Source organism: Pteropus vampyrus, unplaced genomic scaffold (assembly GCF_000151845.1).
Source record: "Pteropus vampyrus isolate Shadow unplaced genomic scaffold, Pvam_2.0 Scaffold15, whole genome shotgun sequence".
NCBI classification, from domain to species: Eukaryota; Metazoa; Chordata; class Mammalia; order Chiroptera; family Pteropodidae; genus Pteropus; species Pteropus vampyrus.
The window spans coordinates 3,552,856-3,563,270 of NW_011888796.1; the positions used below are offsets into that span (position 1 = coordinate 3,552,856).

At 40.2% G+C, this 10,415-nt stretch overlaps 1 protein-coding gene across 9 annotated transcripts in view; it reads right to left on the bottom strand.

The window, feature by feature from the left end:
• The window catches only part of FUT8 (fucosyltransferase 8), a 205,222-nt gene extending 203,718 nt beyond the window's left edge, over nt 1-1,504 (bottom strand). For 4 of the 9 annotated variants that reach the window (XM_011384247.2, XM_011384282.2, XM_011384272.2 and 1 more), the window contains exon 1: nt 151-600. The gene's annotated coding sequence lies outside the window, so the exon portion shown is untranslated. Of the gene's footprint in view, nt 1-150; nt 632-1,377 lie in introns of those variants that run through there. The other 5 variants (XM_011384300.2, XM_011384264.2, XM_023526973.1 and 2 more) reach the window with 4 other exon arrangements.
• Between the last annotated feature and the right edge of the window lie 8,911 nt (nt 1,505-10,415).

Sequence of the window (10,415 nt, forward strand, 5' to 3'; positions counted from 1 at the left end):
CTAGATAAGCGGCAGCAGTTGCAGCATCAGGCCTGGGGGGAAAGAGCAACGACAGCCTCCAGTCACATTCCCGGAGCCTCATCAGATCCCGCGCTTGCCGAGCCCCAGACCCTCGGGCGCGCGGGGCCCGGCCCCCAAACGCCCCCTTACCCGAGACGGTAGGAGAGGCAGTCTCCGCTGTTCCCCAGTCGCCGCCGCCAAAGCCCTTAGCCGCAGCTGCCCAGCGCTGGGGGAGTGGGAGGGGTGGCTGGGTGGAGGATGCTACTCCCGACTGAAGGGAAAGGAAGAAACGGAAACAGGAACCACCGCCGCCGCCGCTGCTTAACGGAGCCTTCGGCGCCAGTGACTGAGGGAGAGCGCGAGGCGGCGCGAGCCGGGCAGTAGCTGACAGCGCGAGACCGAGCGCGAGCCGGGTCCGGGGCGCGCGACCCCGAGTGGCGCCGGCCCCATTCCGCGAGGAGAGGAAGGGGACGGGTAGACTAGGGACTAGGAGGGGGCGGCCCGAGGCGGGGGCCTGGAGCAGAGGGAACCCGGCCACTCGGGTCCGCCGGAGATAACGCGCGCACGCGCCGGAGCGGCTCTGACTATGAGCGAAGGCGGGGAAGCCCAGGCTAGCGCAAGCGTGCGCGCGCGAATGGGGACGCGCGCCCCTCAGCGTTCCAGGCTGCTGGGAGGCGGCGCGCATGCGCCAGCCGCTGCCACCTACGGCGACCCTGGCATGTGCCAGGGCTTCTCCCCGCCCCCTCCTCGCTGCGCCCTTGGATAGCGTAGCCGCAGCATCCACTGCCCGGCAAATCCGCGGGCCACAGCAGGACCGGGAGACTTCCAGCAGGGCAGCAACTGCGCGCGAGCGCCGGCTCCAACACGAGCGTAGGCCGCCCTCTACCGCCTGAAGGCCGGAGGCTGAGAGCGGGGGCGCGAGTGTAGCCGGGCTCCCACTCCCGGGAGCGCCACCTCCAGGGAATGCCCTACTCTCAACCGCCGGGAACGGACCGGCCCGTGCCAGTTCAGCCCGCGACTCTAAGGAGCAGTGGTAGTGGGGATTGGAAGCAGGCTCGTTGCTACTTGTTATGGGTGATCGCTGCTGCTCAGCTCCTGCAGACAGGTCTGGCCACTCGTCTGCAGTTTGCAACGCGATCATAGAATGGCATCACACCCACATGCGACTAGCGAAGCTCTACTTTATCTTGTGAGAACGGTGTTTCCACATTCGCCCGGACAGAAAGATCTCCCACGAGGGCCTGAGTTCGATGCCTGGCCTCTCCCCGCGAACCGCGGCTGCTTCAGCCCCTCTGAGGCGGAAGTTTATTCAGTACGAGAAAGAGAACACAGGACGGGATGGGGGAGTGGGAGCCTTTTCCTTAGGATGCTTCCTACCCGCTCGGACTCGGGAAATTCCTGGCGCCCGCGATGCAGAGCAGTGGGCCGAAGAGCTAGCTCACACCAGCCCAGACGGCGAACTGAAACCGAGTTGCTGAGCGCGCTGCCCCGGCACACAAAGTAGTCGCGGCCCGGGGTTGGGGGGGGGCACGGTAGCCAATCAGAGACGCAAGCTGCGTGAGTGGAGTGCGAGCCGACCAATCAGAGGACAAGAGGATGAGCTTCCCGTACCCAACTCCCTCTGTCTTCCAGCCCAGATCCCAAGCCTGGGGTGCAGTACCACGGAAAAGCGAAATTGTGCCCTAAAGACAAGAATTATTCCTCCAGACATGGGTATTTTTAAGTAAATACCTTATTCTAGAGCACATAGCGGTGGCCTTTTAAATGCGAGTGTGAAAAATCACAGAAAAGAGATTTAAGAGGCAGTGGCCTGCCAAGACTGCAATCTGCCTAATAACATTTATAAATTTACAGTATTTATTGAGATATTTTTATAGGCCAAGAACTGTATTATAGAATCCCAAATAAAATACTGCCAATTCAAAGAAGAAAAAAGTTCCCTGTCCCTCAAGAGCTCAGCTCCTGAGAAAGGTTTGCTGGACCTTGTGTCTCCCTTATTTATTGACAACCTTTTAAACAATAAGCTCTCCACGTAGTTCACAGTCATTTTTATGATTATCTCCCTGCAAGAAGAGAAAATTGAGAGAAAAGTAGAGTGACTTATCTAAGGCCACACAAAAAATATATTGGCAGAGCCAAAATTATGTTCCAGTTCAGAGAGCTTTGTCATCATTTAATAATCATTTATTAAATGCTAGGTTGCTATCTTCCAATAAAGAGGTTTCTTCACTAAGCTTATAAACAGAACAAAATTCTGTTATAAGGGCCATAGGTTTGGTTGTTGGAAATAAACAGAAATTTTAGGCTTATGCCATGGTTATGTCTTCTAGATAATTTTTAGAAGTCTGAAGAGGGGTAGATATTTACATTTTAGTTTAAACAGTATTTTAAAAAAATATTTTAGCAAACATGTTTAACTTTAAAGTTTACCTTGTATAATACTTCAAGACCCCAAGTTCAAAGCTTTATATTTACCTTAAAACATCCATAGGTTTTCTTGTTTTGTTTTTTTGTTTTTGTTTTTTTGGTCTGGTCTTTATTTTTCCTTTCCAGAAACCAAGAGATTAAAATATTTACCTTTTCTACCTTCTGCTCAAAAAGAAATTAAAAAAATCTGTCGAAGGAATATTTGTTCAAGATTTAGTGCATTTTTATAGCACTGTGTAATATATATTAAAATACCAAATAACTGGTGCCTAGCTCTGTTGAGTCAATGTGCTTCTCAGCCTGTGACGGAACACTGTTATCAAAACCCTTCCTAAGGCATGCCTGGGATTTAGCTGCCACCTCAGAACTGGAAGTATCAGTTAAACAACTGACTTTTGAGAACAAATCTTTACACATTAAGTTCCAGGCCAAATATGAATTTACAGAAAATTCATAACAGTCCAGCTTTTAAAATATATTTTTTTTACTCTTTCCACAGAGGAATATTACTGAAAATGCCTTTCTTTTGCCAGGTTAAATTTCTGAGAGAGAAAGTATCCCCAAAAGGTTCTACACATCACTGGCCACCAGAAGACATCTCTGTCAAAGAGTGTTTTCTCAACAAGTTTCTGCCTTCCTCTCTGCTGCTAGTTCCTCTCACTCTCTTCTCACTCCAGGTGCCTGCCTCTGCCCCCACATCACTCCTAGTTTCAGATATTTGCTTAAGAAAGTAGAAGTGTTCCACCACTTCCTCCACCCCTCCCTCACCAACTAGGCTTTAGGCCTATCTTTGCTTAAGCGAAAACTTGAATATAAGTTCTTCTCAACAAAACATTGTACAGAACATTCTTCATATTTTATACTGAGAACTAATTGATCCTTGTCAGTATGTCATATGCTTTTACACATCCCTGGTCAAATTCTTAGTCATTGGCTAGAGCCATGGGGTCTTGTGGATGGGGCAAGGAGGAGTCAACCATTAGACAATAAAAAAATATCGAAATGAAAGTTAAGTGAGTACCTAAGTAGCCATTATATGGAAAGATCAGTTTGATCAAAGTTAATGAATATGAATACTATCACATTCCCCAAGTTGTGAACATTCTTATAGGAACTAGTTTGAAATTTAATACCATTTTATAATGACTGTAATAAAAATAATAGCCAATGTGTAATATTGCTCAGTGCCCAGCCCCATGATAAACTCTACCTCCATCATTTAATTCTCAAATCAACCCTTCAAGGTAGACCCTATTATTATAGTGGGGGCATCTGTGGGGTCACAGAGAAGGGTTGAGAAGGCTCTCAGGAAGTACAGCAGAAGCTATTTACCAAATACTTTAGAAAGTTTTCCATCTCTATTAGTGTAGACCAACCAGATGTCAGCCCAAAAACATTCTTAATAATTTTTAATTGTGCTTGTTTTCTGATTGTTGCTCTAGCTACATTTTACTTAGAGGGTTCCATTTTGCAGTAAATCATCCAAAGGACAGCACTGTTATTGCTACATGCAAGAAGGTATGACCTTGAAATAATCATTTTACCCATTTGGGCCTTAGTTTTCTCATCTATAAAATAAAGAGATTGTACGAGATAAATTTAGCTGTTTGACAGTTCTAAACTATAAATCTAGCCAGCTTGACAATAACCACAATAACGGAATTTGGAAAAACAGTCTATATTGTCAAATTGAATAAATGTTTTAAGTCACTTTTGAGCCAACTCCTTAAATAGAAACTGTCTATTTACACTCACTCATTAAAGAGCCAGAGACAGTCTTTCTAATCAAAAGAGTGAATGAAGTGATTGATTTAAAGGCTAATGAAACTAGCCAAACTATTTCCCCCTACAGCTTACCTCCATGGCTGAAATTTGTTTTCCTTTGCTTTGGGATAAAGTATCGTATAGTTCAAACTGTCGATTTCTTATTTAATATCTACCCCTATATCTTCCATGTTTTGTTTTTGTTTGTACATTTTCACAGGTACATCCTTGCCACCCACTCCCACCCTTGTAGTTGGCTGGATCATACGACTAGTTACAGCCACTAGTCTATAGCGGGTTATGGGTAGAAGTGATATGTTTTACTTCCAGGTAAAACATTTAATTGCAAGTATAAGTCCTTATAGTTTTTACTCTTCCTCAGCCTCAAGATCAGCATTGTTGAAAATGATAAAGCCTTTGTCAGCCTAGGTCCCCAGGAAAGTACAATATAGAACAGCCCACCTCCCACCTTCATCAAGTCAGGATGTATAAGTAGTTTGAGGGGGTTGGGGGGGAAACGCTTTTGTTTTTTAAGCCACTAAGATTTGGAGTTATGTTTTTACTACAGTATGACCTAGAATCTAAGTTATGCTAGGTCCTAGACTACTTAAATTAGTGTACTTGAAAACCATATAGTCCTGGGTAAACTGGCCCAATCAGACTAAAGGGAAGAATTTTTAGTCAATGCTTAGGGAAACAGATGCTCTCATTCTTACCAGGTATGAATAAGTCAACCTATAACCCAGATTGCCACTGGCAGCAAGCTAACCACCACAAGAGGAACTAACCTTAGAATTATGTCAATACACTGAGGATGGCAAACAGAGAGAAAAACCTTTGAGGATATGATTCTGCTGATGGTTATATCACTCCTGAAGGCTACTCTTCTCCGGACTTCTAATTCTGCAAAATAATAATTGTTTGTTTCTCCGTAACAACTATATCTTATATATCTTTAATTTCATCACAGTTCTTAACATAGATCTAGCTTGAAAAGCACTCAAAAATATTAGATAAATTAGAATTTTTAAAATATAATAGCTCACTCTCTTGCTTTCAGAAAAAATATTACCTGCTTTAACAAGGGGAAAATGTAATATGATTCAACCCAATCTTTTTAGAGATGAAGAGATTAAGACTCAGACACAGTACAAGATTTACCAAGTTCATATAGCTTTGCTATGGCAGAACTGAGGGGGGAAAGCCTAATAATTGCTTCATCAAAAATGACCATAGTTTCCAACTCAAGATAGGGAAGTAATGAGACAGTATATTATCCTGGTAGTTAAAAACTTTGAACTTAACACAAATATAGTTTAACTTACTAGCTACATGATCTTAGACAAGTTACTTAACCTCTCTGAGCTCTGGTTTTTCCATCTATAAAAGAGGACAATACTATCTAGCTCATAGAGTTGTGAAGAATAAATGATTCAACATATAAAAAGCACTTAGCATAATGCCCGACACAAAGTAAACATTCTATATATTGCAGCCCTATCAAATGATGTTTATTCATAGCTAAATCAACTTTTTTTGCATAAGGGTAGATCCTGTTCTCCTTTATCAGTCATATAATTCAGAACACTGACCTGTATTTTTCCATCACATATATAATTATAGCATATCCTATACAACTGAGTAGCCAGCACCCACCTTTCTTATAGGAATTGTTCCTCCCATTTCCACACTTCTATTATTTTATGTTACCAAGAGAAGCTATGTTACTATTGACTGGCCCTTAGCCACAGCTAATTGGTCAAGGGCTGGACACCTGAACTCAATGGGCCAGTGAAGCCCTTCCTCCAAGATTTTTAGATTTTGGAAGTGTCTCACCCAGATTTAAAATCTGAGAGATGTCAGTGGACATGTTTTTTTTTGTCAAGCAGGAAAACACATTTTGCATTGAGAAAATAAAGTTAATGGACAGAAGGAAGCAGAAGGTATAGAGAAAGTGGCTTTGTTATACTAGAATTCTCAGTTCCAGGTTTTCTTGACCACTGACAGAGTCTCTGCCTTTCCTTCTGGTTAGGCTTGCCTCTTCTAAGAGTTTCCCCCATATCCTTCAAATATGTTCCCCATTTTGCATAAGCTAATTCCAGAGAGGTTTATTTGTGATGCAATTAGTACAATGATATGCTATATTATGTTATTGTAAAGTAAAAAAAATGAAAGGGAAAATTCTTAGATTCATTATCCTTATTAACAACTTGAGTGATATCTCTTAAGAATATGATTGAGTTTATAAAAATGAATCAAGAAGTTTTTTATCAAATGCCAACTATATATGAAGTACTTGTGACAGACTTCAGATTACCTCCCTATATATATCCTCTCAACCCCTAATTTTTAGATGGTCTTACCATCACTCAGCTAAAATCGAACACTTTCTAGTGTCCCCAGCATGGCTGTGGCCACATGAGTAAATTCTAGCTGTTGAGATCTAAGCAGAAATATTGTATATGACTTCTGTTTAAAAAAAAAAAAAGTCAAAAAGGAAAGGGATATACCTTTCTTATCACTTTTCTCCATCCTGTTACCCAGAACATGAAGCGATGACTGGAGAGCCCTGTCCGCCTTATTGGACCATGAGGATAGCCATACCCTGGGGATGGCATAATAATGAGGAAGGATCTGGCTCTCTGACAACTTTGTGAAACTTCTATATTAATCCTGGACTGATAACCTCCAAAATTATTATATGTGAAAATGAAATAAGCTTCTACCTTATTTAAACCGTTATTATCTAGGTTTTTCTGTTACATGCCACTGAACTGATACAATGCCATAGTACTTTGATAAATTATATTGAGTTAAGTTGGATCATTAATGTTCTACAAAAGAAGAAACAAATCCAAAAATCTTTGAAATAAATGTAACAAAGTACCGGCTACTATATTTAAAAATTTTAAACCAAAAATAAAAATACAGACTGGGGAAGGAAAAGATAGGTGCAAGAGAAAGAAAAATTCAGAGAGAAAAATTCCGGCCAAAAAAACAATAATTTACTACTCTCAATATGTTTTCAATACTTGCTCCAGTAAGAATGAGCCTTGCTGAGGTCACAAAAGTTCCAATATCATACTTTGCAGTGGCAAAAACTCAATCTTATGAGTTCACCAGAGGGAAAATTAGATTCTCATGGAATAGACGAACTCTAACCAAATTGACAAAAGTCTAAAACATGAGAAGGCCCCTTGACGGCAGAGACCCTGCCTATCTGTCTTGATCAACACTATGTATCATATTTATTGAATGAGCTAATTAATTTTCATTGCATTATAACTGTCAGGGGATTTAAAAACTCACAACCCACAGTTTCCAAGGAAACAGCAGGAAAAAGTCATGGTTCAGAACATAGATCCTAACTATATTTGAATCCAGGCTCTGCCACCTAATAGTGAGGAAACCTTGGGAAACTTTTTAAACATCTGTCTCATTTTTTATTTATATAAAGTGAAAATGATAATATCTACTTTATCAGGTTGTCATGACTGTAAAATGAGTTATTATGTGTAAGACTTAAGAACAATGCCTGGCATAAAGTAAGCACACAATAAATGTTAGCCATTAATAGCTCTACAAAGACCCTAAACTAAAGCAAGCCTTTGTGAACACTATTATTATTATCTGGTCTAAATCCAAAGTCAAAATAACATGAAAAGAGAATCTCAAAAAGAAAAAGAAATAGGTGATTGACAAGATTTCCTGGACCAAAGGCTAAATGTCATTTCAGTTCTGTTGTATGTGCCATAACACAACTGTTGGTATTTAAAACAAAATGTAAGGGTCCTAAAAACAATCTCCTACAAACTGTGCTAGCACAATTTATAAGTAAACTTGTAAACTTATATAGAGAGGGTCAGTGGAGCTAACGTATTTATTTCAAGGCTGATCATTTAGTTTAAAATACACTCCCAGTCTTCTGAGCTCTTACACTGGCATGTCAAGTGGCTGAGAAGTCCATCCAACTTACTTGAGTTCTTTAAGGTACAAGGAATCAAGTAAGTCAGGTTACTTCAAGAAAAGAGGGACTTTGAACTATTTTCAGTTCAAAACACATGAACTGATTCTTACCTGGTGACCTGCCATCAAATACTGAGGCAACTGGAGACCTGCTCCTTTATGTCTCCATCTCTCTCACACTCTCCTATGTCATTTTCTGCTCTTCTCACAATACCAACAGACTTCCATTTTTTATACCACCTTTTGGTTTTTGCTTGCTCATAGTTTTTGCTTCTTTATAATTTCATCTTTTTCATGGCACGATACAATCTTAACTTTCAAATTCTCAGTTTTTTGGTTCACATTCTCCAGAGAGGGAAATCTTTCTGGGCTTTAATATCTTTCTCTACTAAGTTACATCATAGGCCTTCTGGTCTTCAATCAGGTATTAATTCTGGACCAAAATACTGCATCAAGGTGGTGTTGCCTGCACCTTCGGCAGGGACTATGGGCATGAACATGGCAGACTCTTTAGTAGAAATAGGAGATGGACAGACACAAGAATTGACATCTCTGATATCCTGCTATACTCCTTTCCTTGCTTCCTCCTTCAATTTTCTACAACTCTCCTAATTTTTCTAATGTTCACATACAGATCTTACCACTCTCTTCTATTCTCTTGTAAACTTGTAAACTTATATAGAGAGGGTCAGTGATTTTGTTTATATAAAGTCAAGTGGGCTGTGTTGGGTTCCTTTCCACATGGACCATCTAGCTTCTTACCAACTAAATGATTCAACCCCCCTTACATTACTTTGGTTACAAGGTGAGCTCAGGAGAAGTCATTAGTTATTTAAATGCAACACTAATGGTTCCTTATAAAATCAGCAAAAAGGTGAAAGCCCTATGATAACGGGACAGAACTATAGGAAAGATAAACATTTTAAAAGCTAGTTTTTTAAAAAGCTAATGAGGCCACATGTTGAAACAAAGAGTTTATGAATGTCTAATATATAAATAGTGGATATAGGAGTCATAGAGCTCTGAATTAACAAGGGAGACTGGGAAATACAGGGGAGCACATGAATGTTTGGTGGGCACTAATGTCTGTGCTACATGCAGTAGAATGACATACAGAATCATTTGTGGTATGGCTCTGGATGCAATAATTGAAACAAGAAATAACTAGGAGAGGAAATGGATAGCAGGAGGCAAATGTCAGAAATTGTGAAGGATATGCTAACTGGTTAGGAGAAAAAAATGACTAAAGATGAATGAGAGTTGGGGTTGGGAAACTAGTTATTTGATATCATTAATATAATTCATGGCTCAGTATAATCACATTTAAAATTCAGGTCTTCTGATCCTAAACCCAATATTTTCTGTTCATTCCATCAGGCTCAATATTTCATTTACAAAAAAGCAAATTCCTAACGAAGAATTATTCAATCAGATGGATTCACCATTGTATCCTTAGTGTCTAGAATAGTGCCGGGCCTATGGGAGATGCTCAATGAATAGTTACTGAATGAATGGATGGCTGAATGAATGAATGAATGAATGAATGGACTTTATTTCAGCAGAAAGGATTTGACTAAATAAAACTACATGTTGTTAGGTACTGCAAATGGATTCTAAGAAAGTTCTAATATTTTTAACAGCTATTTTTAAAGTATCATGGGAAACCGTATATGTACTTATGTCCACATTCCTAAATTATAGAAGAAATCTAATTAACTTTGTCTCTCTTTTATAGAAATATTCTTCATTTTTAAAATAAAGGCCTAATAAAATAATCTATGCAGCACTTTCATTTTTAATATTCTGTGTACCTCTAAGACAAAACGTGCTTGATTAGTTCTCCACAACTTAAAATGAATATATTTACCAGCTCCCCCCAGAGAGATACAGCTGTGGTAACCATATTTTTCTCACCAAATAGAGTGAAACTAAGTCTAACAATTAAATTAGTACTTAAAATCTGGATTTTCCTGGAAAATCTAAGACATGTGGATACTATAGTGTTACATCTGAAATATTTATTTAAACTATGTATTATAGTTATGATTCCTTATGACCTTCTACTTAAAGTGTCCTTGGCTGATGTTCACCAATATGGCAAAGTTCTCATTGGTCAAGGGTCTATTTTGATCGTGTGAAACCATGTGATAGCAATTTCGAATACTCAAAGAATATCTTTGTCCTCTATGAGCTTAACTTGGAAACAAGGCGGCTAACTGAAGCTCCAGTGAACAGAGTGGCACAGAGATAATTTTGAT